The sequence below is a fragment of the Triticum aestivum genome, chromosome 4D, assembly GCF_018294505.1.
Source record: "Triticum aestivum cultivar Chinese Spring chromosome 4D, IWGSC CS RefSeq v2.1, whole genome shotgun sequence".
NCBI lineage: Eukaryota > Viridiplantae > Streptophyta > Magnoliopsida > Poales > Poaceae > Triticum > Triticum aestivum.
Genome location: NC_057805.1, coordinates 407,393,780 through 407,412,138, shown reverse-complemented (window position 1 = coordinate 407,412,138; position 18,359 = coordinate 407,393,780).

Below are 18,359 nucleotides of genomic sequence, written 5' to 3'. Positions count from 1 at the left end.
TGCGGCCGCTCGAACTGTCGAGCTTGACTCGAGTCAGAATCGAGAGCGTTGCCAGGCTGTGGAAGGTTACCCTGCCACTCTCGACGCGGCCGCTTGAGCTGTTGAGCGGACTCGAAACAGAACAAGGGCATTGCCAATTGCGGGAGGCCTCCTTTGCGTGCAGGTTTTCCATACATAGGCGGAATCTCCGAGGACGATAACCTTATGTATAAAAGGAAATAGCCTAAGGCTCTGAATGACTTAGCTTTTCTGTTGCCGCGCTGGCGTCATTCGCGCTCGCAGGCGGCGCCGTTTTCTCCTGGTCGTTCTCTTCCTTAGAGGCATGGTGATGCCGAACATGCTAGGTTAACTGCTAGACCAGATTCTCACAATTGCGCCCCCTACCTGGCGTGCCAAGGATGTCTCGGTGGGAAACGACACCTATGGGATCACAAGAATCCCTACTACAGTTTCTAGGGTGCGGGGTTGTGAGAAGAGCAGGATTAACGTCAGCACAAGGATCGTTTACCCAGGTTTGGGTCGCGAGAATGCGTAAAACCCTAGTCCTGCTTTGGTGTGTATTTGAGAGAGTTCTTGAGCTCTCGAACTAGCTATGGTGGCTGTGTAGTTCCAAAGAGCCGAATCCCTCTCCAGTATGCCATGGGCCTCCTTTTGTAGTTGAAAGGGGCTGCCACAGTGGCACACAGGAGGTGGAAAGGCCTAAAGTACTGTGAGCTTATCGCTCGTATTACAGGACAAGACGCATTTAATGTGTCGCTGAGGTGTCCCCTAGCTTTATCGGGGGCGGGGAGCGAGGCCCGTCCCGTCCGTCGCCGCTCCTCTTCGCTTCGACACGCGCCCTGGCCAGCAACGCATGCGGCACCACATAGGCAGGCAAGCAGCTGAGGTGGTGCGATGGTAGGGTCTTCATGAAGATCTGCACGCCGTCCCGCAGGCACTTGCAGATCTGTCTTGGAAGCTGCATGTTGCCACGCAGGTGCCAGCCCAACTGGTCGAGCTGGCAGCTGCATGCGAACGGCGGTAGAAACTTGGCTGGTGCGGGCCTGGCAGTGGCCCCACTGATATCCTCGGCAAGGGCCTTGCCGGGGGCCCGGCAAGGGTCTTGCCGTCGTGCGCAATCGTCCCCGGCAAGGATCTTGCCGGCGGTCTTGTCGCCTTCCTTGGCAAGGTTCTCGCCGAGGGTCCCCGTCTTCTGGTCATCATCTGATCTTGTGTGTTTATGATCTTGACAAAGATCTGGGTGCCACCACGGAGGCGCCTCCCGAGCCCTGGTCCCAACGTAGTTGGTTGCGTTGGAACCTGTGGGCTCAAGGGCGGCTCACTTCGTTGGTGTGGGCGAGCTGCCCCGGCAAGGATCTTGCCGGGGCTGCCCCTGCAAGGGTCTTGCCGGGGGAACCTACTCAGTCCCTCTTCTTCTTTGTGTTCTTGGTCTTCGCGTTGCCTCGGCCATCTTGTGATTCGGCTTCTCTCCGGCTCCCTTCCTCTGCCCTGCTTAGTGTGGCCGTGGCGCGCAGCTCTGACTGGCCGTGCACAAGTAAAGGGGTACAAAGGTGTGCCCCTACTTTTGTACACTAACAGGTTGCCATCCTACGGTGCGGGAGATTACAAACGGAATGCACAAACCATCCCTAACGGTACTCCAATATTTTGCAGGGACCAGTCATCCCCCGATCAAAATAAGATCGCCGATCCTGGATGTGCATTTGCATCCGCGATTCGGTCTAACATGGAACCTTGTAGCTGACTTTGGCATATTGCGATCAACTATCTTAGCAGTCATTACCCATGGTACCACAGATGTGCAACATGCTCACACAATCTACCACGATCAGACCGTCACCATCTACCCAGGTATTCCATTTTTAACCCTCTCGCCTTCTCTTTCATTGTTGTACTAGTACTCTACTTACTAGTACTAGTAGGAGTACTTTTTACCTTGGAGGACGCGTATAGCTAGCTAGGCCCTCGAAGACTTGAACCCACTAGCTGCCACCATTTTTGTTTTTCCATGTCTTACTATCTCATCCATGTAGCCAAGAGTGGCTATATATAATAAGCCGGTTATTTTACTTCCTCTATACCAGAGTTGTGCTATTTGCTGCACAGTATTACTGACCGCCATATTTGACCACAACATTATTATGCATGGACCTTGACTATGTACGTCACCATGTGTCCAGATCTGAGATGCCGCATGTACCAGATGAACGGCGCCGAGTTCGACCCCCGTGATGCTACGTGGGTGCCGAGGAACACTCTCGGAAAGTAGTCGCTTTTCATTGGGGACAGCTACCCAATTGTGAAACGGATGCCACCTTCCGTGCACGACACGGAAGGCCTTCCGTTCACGAAGCATGGTTGTGTCTTCAGTGCGCACCGCCGGATGAACGACATGCTGGGACACGCTATCCCTGATTTATGCCGCTTCAGCTTGGATGAATCTCCATGGTGTGGAACCGGACTAGAAAGCTACGACAATGATTCGCGTTACCCACCGCTATGGATCGTGCCATCCATGAAGAACACCTGGGACTGGAACCTGGAGGAGGACATGTAGCCCATCTATAACGTGTAAGTGGAGTACGGTAAATTGTAAACGGTAGCGCTGTGAATATATGTAGACTAGTCGTGCATACACATGAATTGGAGATGAACTTGTGTGGCATACTGGGCATTTTTCCTTTAGAATTTATTACTAGTAAATGTGTTATGTGTACGTGCAACTTGTGTGGTTGTTGCACGGGCTCCAACATGCTCTTTGAGAAAAAAAGGAGGCACAGCTTTGGGTATACATGACGTGGCGGCATCATACAGTAGCATTGTTCGCTATAGTTGTAGTACACTCCTACTAGGAGGACAACTCCTATAAAACCTTGCGCTTGGCTCTTTGCCTCTTCGGGAGGTTCAACAGTTCATACTCGTGTGAACCTTGCACTTAGCTCTTCGCCTCTTCGGAAGGTCCAACAATGATGATAATACAGTACAATATGCTTCTAGCAATCTGACACCGATTGAACTGCTGCACGTCCACCGCGAGGGCGAGGGTGAGGGAGAGGGAGAGGGCGCTGTAGTCAAAACCCTCTCCTCATCCTGCGAACCACTGCGCGCGTGGGCGAGGGAGAGTCGTGGTAAGCAAGATTCTCCTCGTTCGGCAAATTGACGGGACACATCAAAGCAGTACTAGTACTAGTCCATACTGTGTCCTTTCCAGTTAATATGGCTTAATTTGAAACGAGAAAAATACACTGGCCGTCAACGTATGTAACAATACGCTCTTTATGGTCACTATATATAGTTTTGTGGTGATTATACGATCACTAGCTCATCGTAGAGCACCGTATTGCACCCTTCTGACCGGCCACATAGTCGACGTGGCACTTTGTTGACTAGTTAAATTGTCACCTGGTTTCTGGGTCCCACCTGTCAGTTGGCAGAGCAAAGAAATCAGCTAAAAAACAAAGAGTGTAGTACATCTACACTTCCAATGCATTTAGCCTTTAGTCTAAATCGATATTGATTGACTAATGCACCAATTTGTGCTCTAGGTATAGGCTACATGTCTAGCCTTAATTACAGCATGCAACGACCTTCATTTAATCTTCTTCTGTCAATGGTCGCATGCACACATAAGTCTGCTACTTTTGGGCGTTAATTATGCCTTGGTCAATGTGTAAATCTCTAAATGTACAGTCTTTCACGGACGTAGGGAGTAGGTTGAGCACTTGAGCATGAGCGTGTATGTTGCGTCGTGTGTTGTGTGCCGCATGGGTGCGTGAGTGTTGCGTGTGTCCTTGTGTACGTGTGAGTGTTGCATGTTGCATGCATGCATGCATGCATGGGGCTTACTCCCTCCCATTGACATGTTCATATTTCAAGCTTCCTCTGTTCCCTCCATATGGTGATACTCCCTCTGTTCCCAAATACGGAGTAAAATCCTCCCTCTGTTCCCAAATATGGAGTATTTGTCTTTCTAGAGATTTCAACAAGTGACTACGTACGGAGCAAAATGAGTGAAGTGAGCGTAGAGGGATAGGGATATTATAGAAAGGAAGTCTTCGCGATCCATTATTCCCCATCTCGGTTAGAGAGAACTATTCAACTAGTCTTCGCGTGAAGTGACAATACACGCAGCAGCAGATGGGACACTTAATTAATAAGCTGAACCAGCGTGTTGGTGTTACTAAATCAGCCTTACCCAGTACTGCCATCATGTTTGCCAATAGAGCACGCTTCTGTCCTCCATTAACTGACATATGGGCCCTCTCGTGGTAGACCCACATGTCATCGGTGTAACTATTTACACTCCGAAGGACAGTATATCCTAGTAGTAGTACTAGTAGAACTGAGATTTAATGCACTTTCTTCCCCGTCTTCCACTCTTCTTCCTCCTCTCTTCTTCTTCCACCTCTCTTCCCCACCGTCGGCCGCACACCATTTCCCCCCGCTCACTGCTCGCCCGCCCGCGCTATCTTCCTTGGTAGCTCACGCGTACCATGTCCCCCCGCTCACTGCTCGGCCACACGAGGAGAAGCTTCTTCGCTCGCCCGACCGAATCCACTTCCCCGCTGGCTTGCAGGCACCGAAAACCCCAATGGCAGAACCGACTGACACGCATTGCCGCGATTGGAATTCCCTCCCCGATGTTCTCTTGGAGCAGATCTGTAATCGTATGGACCTACTTAGCACCGTCCGTCTGGCCGCATGCTCGGTGTCTTTGTATCGTCTACTCGTCTACAACCGGCTGGCTCTTTTCAAGAAATCGTGCTTGCTGATGCCCGATCCTCGCAGGTGGCCCAAACACCGACTTGACGATCCTACGGAGATTGCCGTGGTGCCCCTCGACATGCTACCACTACCCGTCCACCTGTCCTTCATGCGCGGCCACTACTGGGCGGGCATGAAGGCCAACTGGATCATCCTCATCCACCAATCCGGTAGTCCGTGGCGTTGGATATCTACACCCAGCAAGAGATCACCCTTCCATCATTGGATACCGCCGCCATCGAGCTTCGCGGCCCGCCGGACACTCCTTCCTACTACCCACGAGACGCGTCAAGCTTTTGGCTCGACCTCTGTTTGCTAAAAGTTGTAATCTGCGAAGTGCCCACACCATCAGAAGACTACATGGATTACAAGCTCATTGCCTTGTTCAACATGGGATTAGTCTATCTAGAATCCGGTCGCCATACATGGTTATGGCTCATCGTCAATCCTGTTGAGGCAACATTTTTGTTTGATGCTATAGTGCATGATGGCATCGTTTACGCGGTCGACGCACAGATTGGCTGCCTATACTGGTGGAATCTATCGTCGTGTAATTGTTCTATCTCATCTCATCTTTACCTTATGAATACGACTGCCTGTTCATTGTTACAAATTTAGAATATATAGTATGTCTATAACAACATAATTGCTATATGTTCCTCTCATTTCCTAGATTTTTATGACCACACATGTTATTGTTAGAGTTGATATGAGAACAATTGGCATCTAATGATTGTTAGAATAGATATTATGAGCATAACATCAGGATTGCTATATGTTACTCTCATTTCCAAGATTTTTATAACAAAGCATGTTATTGCTTAGAGTTGATATGAGAACAGTAGTAGTAAGTGCTATGGTAGAATATGAGTAGGCTCTGTCATAGCTGTTTTCCTCTCATTGTTACATGATGTTTGAACCATGACATATTGCTAGAATATGAAAGCCATTGGCTTATTTATTTAACTTGGGGTATGATTATGACCATGGCATTGCAATTCTCTGTCTATGATATGTGTCACTGTTATAATAATCTTAATTCCACACATACTTTGAACATGATTGTTTATTTTTTCCTTTTGGTCTCCAATTTGAATTGTTGCAGCAGACGCAAATGCGCTGGCCTTCATGATTCCAGGACCTGGAATCATACCAGCCGATGGGTGGTGGTTTATCGCTCATTCAGCTGACGGCGGTCATTTGATGCTCATTCGCACGTACCAAATTGACCATACCATTACATCAAACCACATGTAGTACAATGCCTGGGGCATTCGTGACCTTGATGGATCTGGCTGCTTCGTGTTCGAGAAAGATCCCAGCTTCGTTGGGCCAGGCGTATTCACCTGGAGGCGGTTTTACAGCCTCGGCAACCACTCCATGTTCCTCGGGCTCAATTATCCGATCATCCAACCAATCATCGATCATATCACCGGCGATGATTACCATGCTATGCAACTTCCATTCGCCAGGGGGGACTGTGTTTACACATCATACCATGGGTTTCATGAATCACCATATCCAAAGATTCATCGACACAGCTTGTTGCCAGATAATCTTCAGTGTGTGAAAGGCATCAAGCTTCCATGCGATGGATGGCTTTTGCAAACCCGACATGAGGCGATGTGGTTCATGCCAACAGCAAATATGCACAACTTGATTCGTACTGATATCTAGACTGAGCCATGTATTCTGCTGCTGTAGCACGACCCTCTTTTGTTGGATATTATGTACTGTTGTTAGTTTGAAGCACTCTTCTGGTTTGAAGGATAGATACCTTTCTGGGATCAAGTGCATCCTAACTCACCTCTGCGTGATATATATATAACAAGAATCCCAGCGGCGTGTTCGGGTATTCTCGACTACAGATTTGGAGTACCACTTATCTGTCGAAATCTTTCATCATTCACTTAAAACAGTCGATTGATCATACATTGAGTACCATATAACTGGAATTAATCGATGCAAGTCGAAGAAGGATTGGCCGGAGCTGCCGGCTTGCGTCAAGTTCGATCCCACGGATCAGCAGCTGATCGAGCACCTTGAGGCCAAAGTGAGTGCTGACAGCGCGAGATCTCACCCTCTCATCGATTTGTTCATACCAATCATCGACAGTGAGCACGGCATATGCTACACCCATCCTGAGAAACTTCCATGTAAGACACCGATTGGTCGTCTAGTTGCACAAACATATTCCTTTGTTTATAGCTCTATTTTTCTTTTTAGACGCAGACCTGGTGAAGCAATTACAATTTGACAGTTAATAAAAAGTGAAACAAGTGACTGCAAGATGCCAAAGATGTTATGAAAATGCCAACTACGTACACTAAAACCTGTATTCAATAATACTGCAAGTATCACACTGAGTGGCCTAAGCAAGCATTTCTTCCAGCGCCATTCCAGGGCGTTCAAAAGGGGCACATGTACGTGTTGCAAGATACAGTCGGAGTGCGGCATGCACGCGATGTGGCACAACACTGGCAATACCTTGTCGGTGATGGTCAACGGCCGACAGACGGGCAGCAAAAAGGTTCTGGTGCTGCACACCAATAAGAACTTCGACCAGCAGAGGACCTAATGGATGATGCACCAGCACCACCTCAGGGACCTGGAGCAAGAGAAGGAGCAGGAGCTGGTCCTCTGCAAGATTTTCTACCAGACGAACACTAGGGCCAGTAGTAAAAAGATTATAAGTTAGTTTGGTATTGGTACTTGTACTACCTTGTCGTCTGCAAGTTGGTATTATTGTTAATGATCTTTTGGTATGAACTTGGCATTTGCTTCCAACCATCATGCCGAGGGTCGACGTGGATATAAAGCTGAATCATTTGTTTCAAAACGAAATTTCAGGCACCTGATTTCTATTTGATGGGTAGCATAAGCACCTGCCGTTTGAATTCCCAGTTCTCCAAATTTTTCGAAACAAGTGCATGCACTTATTATCACGATGAAAAAACTATATCCCTGCTGCATCCCAGTTATCAGTCTATACTTGCAGAATTCTCTTGTTTATTGAGCACGTATATTATTTTTTCAGGTCGAGCAAGTTTCAACTGGGCTGTAGACTTCCCAGGCTTGGTTTTGTTTTTAACAGGCTCAGCCCATGACGACAACGGGGCACAAAGATCTAACAAGTATCTACCGGCCTCTGGCCCGCCAGTGTTAGTTATATTTTGTCTTGCAACATCCGTAGGCAGTTTTTTTTACTGAATCAAACACACATCCCAGTTCTATTATTCCTCTTGAAACGCATGTCCTACATCCGTTTTCTAATCTCTACCTATAGTCTTACTAGTTCATATACACGTATCATTATATTGAAAATACATAAAATTCCCTTTTCATATTTACATCCTTATTTTTGTTGTTGTTTTCCCTCCCAGCGCTGCTATTTTTACCACTGGTTTTCCCTTAAACCAACTCAATTGTCCCACGTCTTAATTGCTTACAAAAACAAAACGATTTTTTTGGCAAATCAATAAGTTCTTAAAAAAATGTTTATCATTTCGGGATTACAAAAGTTCGGACTCCACCAAAATATGCAAAATAAGGTTGAACTTTTTGACCGTGGTCCTGGGCAGAAAATGGGCTGTAATAAATTACTTAAGAATTAGCAAATGGGCTGCAAATTATTAAAAAATAGCAAATGGGCTCTATGTTGTCTGCCACAGATTTAGAGGCTGACTTGTGGGCCTACTAAGTTCATGCGTACACAAGGTTTCTCAAAAAAGAAACTTAGTCAACAATCGACTCTACCAGCGTCAGACCGTTAGATGTCAATCTAACGGCAATCGTGCTTCTTCAGTCTCTGATCTTCCTGCCCCAGCCGCCCAAACCAGCGCCGTCGAAACCGCCTGCTCCCGCCTCCCGTGGCCGGCTTTGCTGCCGGGAAGGCCTCACAGCCCCATCATATACTCGCATCCCTGGACTGTCTATCCCTCTACTCACCCCACACCTCCTGTTATTTTCCGGCGACGACAGCCGAACCAGTCAACCCTCGTGCTCTCCACCGCGTGGGCAGCCACTGCCGTGTATTCCCCGGCTCTGTGTCATTCCCTTTGTAGGCCTCGCCGTTGTCCACCGCCCTGGTGCTCTCGGCGCGGCGTGGTCAACGTGGTCAACGAACGACATCCATCAGAAGTTGACTGTACGTGCAGAGGCTGACAGCTGGGTCCACGGCCGCACACAAGGAAATGCCACCTTATTACGCGCAAAATAATGAATCCTCCACCTGACATCTGGGACCCGCCGGAAGGGCCTCTGTATTTCGCGGAAAAAACGTTCCCTCTGCTGACAGGTCAGACCCACCAACTATATCTTCGCACGCAAGGAAGTGCCTCGTTATTGCGCACAAAAAATGAATACCCCCCTACCAGCTGGGACCCACCACAGTGGGAGGCTGACTTGTGGGCCAACTAAGTTGACGGGGATGGAGGACTTTGTCAACTTATAGTCAATATATGAACGATTCTAGCTCCACTGACCGTACGATGTCCATCCAACGGCCGTAGTGCTTCTTCAACCTCTGGTCTTCTTGCTCCAGCCGCCCAAACCAGCGCGGTTGTGCCGCGTGCTCCTGCCTCCCGTGGCCGGCTGTGATGCCGCGGAGGCCTCACCGCCCCTACTACTCCCACCGCTGGCCTGGCCATCCGTCTACTCACCCACACCCCTTGTTATTCTGCGACGATGGTAGCCTCACACCGCAGCCGAACTAGTGAACCCTCGTACTCCTCTCTGCGTGGGCATCCAATGCCGCGTCTTCCCCGGCTCCACGTCGTCCCCTTCCTAGGCCTCGCCGTCGTCCACCGCCTTTGTGCTCTCGGCGCGGCGTGGTCAATGTGGTCAACGACCGACTTCCGTCGGAAGAGTACTGTACGTGGAGAGGCTGACAGCTGGGTCCACAGCACCCGCAAGGAAGTGCCTCCTTATTACGCACAAATTAATTATTCCTGCACCTGACAGCTGGGACCCACCGGACGGGCCACGTATTTCGCGAAAAAACGTTTCCCCGCTGACAGCTGGGACCCACTAGCTACATCTTCGCACGCAAGGAAGTGTGTCCGGGCAAAAAAAACGATTCGCCCCCCTGACTGCTGGGACCCACCAGCTATATCTTCACGCGCAAGGAAGTGCCTGACAGTCGGGACCCACCTGGTTGAAGCGTACGTAGCGGTGTCATTCTGGTCGCGAACATGTACGCATATGCGTGCACGTGTCGTAGTAGAGACGTGCACGTAGCATGTACACGTACGTACAGCGGCCAGGGTGCAAGAAAGTAAATACGGCCACGTACGTACATACGGGCGGGTCTCAAACGCCTACTCGCGCGTACTTACAGCCAGGGCTCGTGTACATGGCTGGGTCGGAACGGAGAAACTGCGTCGTCGTCGTGTTCATGGGGAGGCAACGGAATGCGTCGTGTACATGGCTGGGTCGGAACGGAGAAACTGCGTCGTCGCCGTGTTCATGGGGAGGCAACGACTTGCAAAAGAATGATGATACCAGGTTTTGTCACAATTATCGTCATAGAAGTGTCATAAGTATGACAGAAAAAATTCTCGTTCGGCCCAAAATGTCATGGATGTGTCTTTTTTTGTAGTGTAATGGGAGGAGGACCGGGAAAAGAGGCTTCACAATGTGAATGCAACGTAGTTTCACTCATATAAAGGCGCCCCTCCATTCCAATGCATCTACCACATCGTACGCACCGAAGCATTTTCCCAAGCACCTACACTAAGCGCAAAAGTGCTCACTCCAGACCCATGGTGGCGATGCGCGCGAGCGGCCAGCGGCTGTGCCAGATGGTCCATGACGCCGGCCTTCGGCATGGCGCCGAGGATCGTCTCCAGACGGTGTTCGCGACCGGCTAGTGGATGGCCGCCTTCGACGCCAACTACGACTCTCAGTTGGACCAAATGATCGTTGCCACCACCAACAAGGTCACCGTCCTCAAGAAGCTCGTGGACGACATCGCCGTACTCCTCTAGCCCGGGCTCCTCATTGGCTGCCACCCTAATCGACCTCCATGGCCAGAACCTCTTTCAAGAACTGGTGGCCCTGCGACTGCCCGCCGACGCCACGAAGAATGTCCACCTAGAGGTCGCGCTCTCTATGAGGCACCTCGCCCTGCAAGAATTCGTCGACCTACACATCCATGTGTACGAGCAAATCGTGTACATAGGTATCTACAAGGCCATTGAGGACGCTACGACGTTGGCCTTCCTCAACCGGCTGGAAGCCTTGGATGCCTTTGGTCAGAAGCACCTTAACCTCGCCACAAAAGCCACCGCTCCTTAGCCGCCGGTCAGTGGCTCGGCGCACTAAGTTGAGGAGGAGGAGGAGGTCGTACATTGATGGATGCATCTTTCTTCTTGCCTCCTATAGCCACCACTGCGATTGCATCATCGTGGCCTTAATTCTTATTGTGATATTGCTTTCTCGTTCCAGTCAATACCGACATGTGCGATCCCTTTCTTAATTATATGCATTACTGTAACTAGTACTCCATCCGTCAATTTATAAGTTGTGCTTAGCTTTTCCATCAACTTCGTGTAACGCACGGGCATCTTGCTAGAAACACTAGAACATGTCGGAACGCATGTGACCAAACCGACGATTCGCCAACCTAGCTACTACGTACCCTGCTTATCTGGCGGAAATAGCCCCGCCCTAGCGTTTCCAATCATTATTTCTATCTATCGATCGTGCCAAGGAGCAGAACCAAATGTTACAATTTATACAATTTTCTCTACTCCTACTCCTATAAAAGACTCAGTTGGTGATGGTGGTGTGTCTGCCATCCGTCGTTTCTGACCATTAGATCTGCATCTAACGACTGTGAGGTAATGATACGTCTCCAACGTATCTACTTTTCCAAACACTTTTGCCCTTGTTTTGGACTCTAACTTGCATGATTTGAATGAAACTGACCCGGACTGACGCACTTTTCAGCAGAATTGCCATGGTGTTATTTCTGTGCAGAATTAAAAGTTCTTGGAATGACCTGAAAATCCACGGGGGCGACCCGGACTGACACATTTTGGAATTAATGACAAATAATGGCGAACGAATCAGCATCATGGGGGCCACACCCTGTCCACGAGGGTGCAGCCCCCCCAAGGGGCGTGGCCCCTGCCTCGTGGGCCCCCTGGGACTCCACTGACCTCAACCCCAACTCCATATATTCACGTTCGAGGAGAAAAAATCAGAGAGAAGGATTCAGCACGTTTTACAATACGGAGCCGCCGCCAAGCCCTAATCTTCCTCGGGAGGGCTGATCTGGAGTCCGTTCGGGGCTCCGGAGAGGGGAATCCATCGCTGTCATCGTCATCAACCTTCCTCCATCACCAATTTCATGATGTGCACCGCTGTGCGTGAGTAATCCCATCGTAGGCTTGCTGGACGGTGATGGGTTGGATGAGATCTACCATGTAATCGAGTTAGTTTTGTTAGGGTTTGATCCCTAGTATCCATTATGTTCTAAGATTGATATCACTAGGGCCCGAGTGCCATGATTTCAAATCTGAACCTATTATGTTTTCATGAATATATGTGAGTTCTTTATCCTATCTTGCAAGTCAATAGTCACCTACTATGTGTTATAATCCGGCAACCCCGGAGTGACAATAATCGGGACCACTCCCGGTGATGACCGTAGTTTGAGGAGTTCATGTATTCAGTAAGTGTTAATGCTTTGTTCCGGTACTCTATTAAAAGGAGGCCTTAATATCCCTTAGTTTCCAATAGGACCCCGCTGCCACGGGAGGGTAGGACAAAAGAGGTCATGCAAGTTCTTTTCCATAAGCATGTATGACTATATTCGAAATACATGCCTACATTACATTGATGAACTGGGGCTACTTCTGTGTCACCCTATGATATGACTGTTTCTTGAGGAATCGCATCCGACATCATTATCCATCATTGATCCATTGCCTACGAGCTTTTCACATATTGATCTTTGCTTAGTTACTTTTCCGTTGCCACTGTTATGATTGCTGCAAAAACTGCTACTGTTACTTTTGCCACCGTTACCGTTACTTCCATACTACTTTGCTACTAAATACTTTGCTGCAGATATTAAGTCTTTCAGGTGTGGTTGAATTGATAACTCAACTGCTAATACTTGAGAATATTCTTTGGCTCCCCTTGTGTCGAATCAATAAATTTGGGTTGAATACTCTACCCTCGAAAACTGTTGCGATCCCCTATACTTGTGGGTTACCAACACTATTTTCTGGCGCCATTGCTGGGGAGCATAGCTCAATTCTTTGAGTCACTTGGGATTTATATGTGTTGATCACTATGAGGAACTTGAAAGATGAAAGAACCAAGATTTTTCCCTCAACTACGAGGGGAGGTAAGGAACTGCCATCTAGCTCTGCACTTGATTCACCTTCTGTTTTGAGTAAACTTGCGACACCTACTCCTGTTATTGATTCTGATATGCCGCATGTTATTGATGATGCCACTTCTGTTTTGCATGATACTTATGATGAAACTACTTCTATGCTAGATAATACAGTGCCATTAGGTGAATTTCTTGATGAACAACTTGCTAGGGTTAGAGAGAATGAAATTATTGAAACAGATAATATTGATGAAAGTGATGATGAAGATTCTCCCCCTAGATATGAATTGCCTGATGTGCCTGAGGGTTATGTTATGGATGAAGAAACTGCTTCAGACCATTTTGCTTGCAAAGATAGGTATGATCTTAAGAAACTGTTAGCTAAGCTGAAAGAAAAGTCTTTGAATGCTAGAATGAAATACGACCCTGCTTTTGCCACTTCACCTATCTGTATTTCTGATAAGGATTATGATTTCTTTGTCGATCCTGAGTTAATTACTTTGGTTGAATCTGATCCTTTCTATGGCCATGAATCTGAAACTGTTGTGGCGCGTCTTACTAAATTGAATGATATAGCCACCTTATTCACTCATGAGGAAAAAATTTGTTACTACTATATCCTTCAGTTATTTCCATTCTCATTAAAGGGTGAAGCTAAAACGTGGTTTAATTCTCTTGCTACTGGTTGTGTGCATAGTCCCCAGGATATGATTTATAACTTCTCTGCTAAATATTTCCCCGCTCATAAGAAACAAGCTGGCTTAAGGGAAATATATAATTTTGTGCAAATTGACGAAGAGAGTCTCCCACAAGCTTGGGGGAGGCTTCTCCGATTACTTAATGCTTTGCATGATCATCATCTCAAGAAAAATGAAATACTTAATATCTTTTATAAAGGACTAACCGATGCTTCCAGAGACCACCTGGATAGTTCTGCTGGTTGTGTTTTCAGGGAAAGAAGTGTTGAGGAAGCTGAATTGCTATTAAACAATATATTGAGTAATGATAATGATTGGACACTTCCTGAACCAACTCCTAAGCCAACTCCGAAGAAAAGGGGTATTCTATTTCTCAGTCCTGAAGATATGCAAGAGGCAAAGAAATCTATGAAAGTAAAGGGTATTAAAGCTGAAGATGTGAAGAATTTACCACCTATTGAAGAAATACATGGTCTTAATAGCCCGACACAAGTAGTAAAGGTAAATTCTCTCTATAGTTTTTATGAAGGTGATATTCCTCATAATAAGTCTGCTAACCAATGCTTGGATGAGTTTGATAATTTTATTGTTAAGCAAGAAAACTTCAATGCTTATGTTGGTAGAGGATTGAAACGTAATGCTTATATGGTTGAACACTTGAGTGATTATATGTCTAGAGTTAAAGGTGACCTTAAACTTATTAGTAAACATGCTTCTATGGTTACCACTCAGGTAGAACAAGTGCTTAAAGCTCAAGATGATTTTCTCAATGAATTAAATAATAAGAAAAGTGATAATGTTGTTAGAGTTACGACTAGAGGGGGTAAAATGACTCCGGAACCTTTGTATCCTGAGGGCCATCCTAAGAGAGTTGAGCAAGATTCTCAGAGAACTAATGTTGATACACCTAGTCCTTCTAAGAAGTAGAAAAAGAAAAATGATAGGACTTTGCATGCTTCTAGTGAACCTGTTGTTGATACAACTGAGAATCCCAAGGATATTTATATTTCTGATGCTGAAACACAATATGATAATGAACATGAACCTAGTGATAATGTTAATGATGATGTTCGTGTTGATGCTCAACCTAGCAATAACAATGATGTAGAGATTGAACCTGCTGTTGATCTTGATGACCCAAAATCAAAGAATCAACATTATGATAGGAGAGACATCATTGCTAGAAAGCACGGTAAAGAAAGAGAACCATGGGTTCATAAACCGATGCCTTTTCCTCCTAAACCATCTAAGAAAAAGGATGATGAGGATTTTGAGCGCTTTGCTGAAATGATTAGACCTATCTTTTTGCGTGTGCGTTTGACAGATATGCTTAAAATGAATCCTTATGCTAAGTGTATGAAAGATATTGTTACAAATAAAAGAAAGATAGCATAAGCTGAAATTTCCACCATGCTTGCCAATTATACTTTTAAAGGTGGAATACCTAAGAAACTAGGAGATCTAGGAGTACCAACTATACCATGCTCCATTAAAAGAAACTATGTTAAAACTGCTTTATGTGATCTTGGAGGAGGTGTTAGTGTTATGCCTCTCTCTTTATATCGTAGACTTGATTTGAATAAGTTGACGCCTACTGAAATATCTTTGCAAATGGCCGATAAATCAACTGCTATACCTGTCGGTATTTGTGAGGATGTGCCTGTTGTGGTTGCAAGCATTACTATTTTAACGAACTTTGTTATTCTTGATATTCCCGAGGACGATAGTATGTTGATTATCCTTGGTAGACCCTTTTTTAATACTGAAGTGGCTGTTATTGATTGCAACAGAGGCAATGTCACTTTTCATGTTAATGGTAATGAGCATACGGTACACTTTTCGAGGAAACAACCTCAAGTCCACAGTATCAATTCTATTGGAAAAAAATTCAACGATTACTATTGGAGGTTTTGAATTCCCTCTTCCTACTGTCAATAAGAAATATGATATTCTTACTGTTGGGGACATGCATATCCCCGTTGAGGTAACCTAGTGTTATTCGAAAATTCTCCGGTTTCGTGTTATTCGAAAAGAGTTTGTTAACAAGACTTGATCAACCTTGTTAGTGGATTCCTTTTGATGAGCACGAGATGGATGAAGTTAGAAATCACAACTCTCTGTACCCCTCTTTTACTTTCTATTATTTAGATTAAATAAAGTAAAAATAGTTTTTTTGTCTGTTTTCTGAATTATGCTTGCAATAAAAATACCCCAAAAATAAAAGTTCTCCAAACGTCCTGAAAATGAAAGACTATTTTTTGTAGAATATTTAAGAATTTCTGGCACTGAGAACACACCAGGGGAGGCCACCATTTGGCCATGAGGGAACAGGGCGCACACACCCCCTGGGGCGCGCCCCCTGCCTCGTGGGCCCCACGTGGACCCCCTCTACTTATTCCAACACCCACTCACTGTTGGGGAATGTAGTAATTTCAAAAAAAATCCTACGCACACGCAAGATCATGGTGATGCATAGCAACGAGAGGGAAGAGTGTTGTCCACGTACCCTCGTAGACCGAAAGCGGAAGCGTTATGACAACACGGTTGATGTAGTCGTACGTCTTCACGATCCGACCGATCCAAGTACCGAACGCACGGCACCTCCTAGTTCAGCACACATTCAGCTCGATGACGTCCCTCGAACTCAAGATCCAGTAGAGCTTCAAGGGAGAGTTCTGTCAACACGACGGCGTGATGACGGTGATCATGAGGCTACAGACGCAGGGTTTCGCCTAAGCACCGCTACGATATGACCGAGGTGGATTATGGTGGAGGGGGGCACCGCACATGGCTAAAAGATCAACTGATCAACTTGTGTGTCTCCATGGGGTGCCCCCTCCCCCGTATATAAAGGAGAGGAGGAGGGGAGGGGCCGGCCCTCTCAATGGTGCGCCCTAGGGGAGTCCGACTCCCATCGGGAGTAGGATTCCCCCCTTCCCTAGTTGGAGTAGGAGAGGAAGGGAAGGAGGAATAGGAGAGAAGGAAAGCCCCCCCCCCCAAACCTATTCCAATTCGGCCTCCTGCCCAAAGGGGGCGCACCAGCCCCTTGTGGGCTGGTGTTCTTCCTTCTTATGGCCCATAAGGCCCATAACTTCTCCCGGGGGGTTCCGGTAACCTCCCGGTACTCCGGTAAATGTCCGAACTCACCCGGAACCATTCCGATGTACAAACATAGCCTTCCAATATATCGATCTTTACGTCTCGACCATTTCGAGACTCCTCGTCATGTCCGTGATCTCATACGGGACTCCGAACAACCTTCGGTATATCGAATCACATAAACTCATAATACCGATCGTCACCTAACGTTAAGCATGCGGACCCTACGGGTTCGCGAACTATGTAGACATGACCGAGACTCATCTCCAGTCAATAACCAACAGCGGAACCAGGATGCTCATATTGGTGTTGGGGAACGTAGTAATTTCAAAAAAATTCCTACGCACACGCAAGATCATGGTGATGCATAGCAACGAGAGGGGAGAGTGTTGTCCACGTACCCTCGTAGACCGACAGCGGAAGCGTTAACACAACGCGGTTGATGTAGTCGTACGTCTTCAGGATCAAACCGATTAAGTACCGAACGCGCGGCACCTCCGAGTTCTACACACGTTCAGCTCGATGACATCCGTCGAACTCCGATCCAGCCGAGTGTTGAGGGAGAGTTTCGTCAACACGACGGCGTGGTGACGATGATGATGTTCCACCGACGCAGGGCTTCGCCTAAGCTCCGCAACGGTATTATCGAGGTGTAATATGGTGGAGGGGGGCACCGCACACGGCTAAGAGATCTCAAGGATCAATTGTTGTGTCTATGGAGTGCCCCCCTGCCCCCGTATATAAAGGAGCAAGGGGAAGGCAGCCGGCCAAGGGGAGAGAGGCGCGCCAGAAGGGGAGTAGGACTCCTCCTTTCCTTGTTGGAATAGGAGAAGGGAAGGGAGAAGGAGAAAGAAGGAAGGGGGCGCCGCCCTTCCCTAGTCCAATTCGGACCAGATCATGCGGAGGGGCGCGGCCACCTTTTGAGGCCTTTCTCTCCTTTCCTGTATGGCCCATTAAGGCCCAATACGAATTCCCGTAACTCTCCGGTACTCCGAAAAATACCCGAATCACTCGGAACCTTTCCGAAGTCCGAATATAGTCGTCCAATATATCGATTTTTACGTCTCGGCCATTTCGAGACTCCTCGTCATGTCCCCGATCTCATCCGGGACTCCGAACTCCTTCGGTACATCAAAACTCAATAAAACTGTCATCGTAACGTTAAGCGTGCGGACCCTACGGGTTCGAGAACTATGTAGACATGACCGAGACGCCTCTCCGGTCAATAACCAATAGCGGGACCTGGATGCCCATATTGGCTCCCACATATTCTACGAAGATCTTTATCGGTCAGACCGCATAACAACATATGTTGTTCCCTTTGTCATCGGTATGTTACTTGCCCGAGATTCGATCGTCGGTATCTCGATACCTAGTTCAATCTCGTTACTGGCAAGTCTCTTTACTCGTTCCGTAATACATCATTCCGCAACTAACTCATTAGTCAC